Here is a 1,137-nt window from a genome sequence, read left to right as displayed (position 1 = left end):
AGTTAACATGAAGTTCTATTGTCTTCAAAATACAAACCAAAAAAGAAATTTACAAAGATAACTTTGGCTGTTTCTTTTTTCTGCCAAAGAGATAGAATGAGGTAAAATAATTTTTAAATGTTGTTGTCATGTTGAATGTTGTTTAGGATAACAACAGCAGGGAACAAAATAAATCACTACTATGAAGCTAAGACAGGCTTATGGTTCAAGGTAAAAAAAAAAAAATCACTTGTATAGAAATATTGCTGTTCATAGGGGTTTTAAATTTTATTTAAAATGGATATGTAAATCTGGAATGGGAGTTTCAGTGATTTAAACTGAATTTGCCTCTCCGATATACTGAGACACTATTGTACATTGAAACATGAGTGAATATACATGAAAGAATTATAAACTCCTCTCCCTGACTTTTGAGACCTACACGTTTTGACCCCTGAAGAGGTGGTTCTCACAAGTTCTCCTCCCACAGCTCAGCCTGAGCATAATAGGAACATACTGAATTCTTTGGGGTGTTTTTTTGAGAATGCCAGGTTTGTGAAAATGTCTTTTTTTACATGTAGTGCAAGAGTTCCCAGTGTCAGACACCATCTCAATACCAAGGTAATATCCCTGCAAAGAGGTTTTCAGGCTTCAGTGTAGAAATCCCAGAATTCTGTGAGCTAGCTGTATGGACACTGTGGAAGTTTCTAACTAAGAAAGTCTCCACATGTAAACTCTCTTCAGGCTTTGAGGAGGTCATAATTTCCAATGGAAAATGCTGTCGAGAGCAAAGGACCTGAAATTAGTTTTCCTATTTTGAAAGTGTTACAGATGTCCACTTTCAAAATATTCTGCTATGGAAGATCAAGGAACCATAAATTGCTTCTCTTTAATACTTGCACTACAGAGAAAATCCAATGCCCCATTAAAACAATGTCTTTCTGACATCAAATATTACGGGGACGATATCTTAACTTTAACCGATTTTGTTATTTTTTTTTCTAAATCTTATAATTTAACACAGTGTTATTAGAAATGTAATACATGGCAAAGTGAAGCAATAAACCATACCATCTGTTTGCTTTTTATGCTGTATTCTCTAGTGTATTAATAAAAATTTACTAGATTTGATGTTAAGGATAGGTAAACATGCAGCAG

The sequence above is a fragment of the Corvus brachyrhynchos genome, unplaced genomic scaffold (assembly GCF_000691975.1).
Source record: "Corvus brachyrhynchos isolate BGI_N302 unplaced genomic scaffold, ASM69197v1 scaffold139, whole genome shotgun sequence".
Taxonomy (NCBI): domain Eukaryota; kingdom Metazoa; phylum Chordata; class Aves; order Passeriformes; family Corvidae; genus Corvus; species Corvus brachyrhynchos.
The sequence above is the reverse complement of the archived record's forward strand: the minus strand, read 5'-3'. Positions refer to the sequence as shown.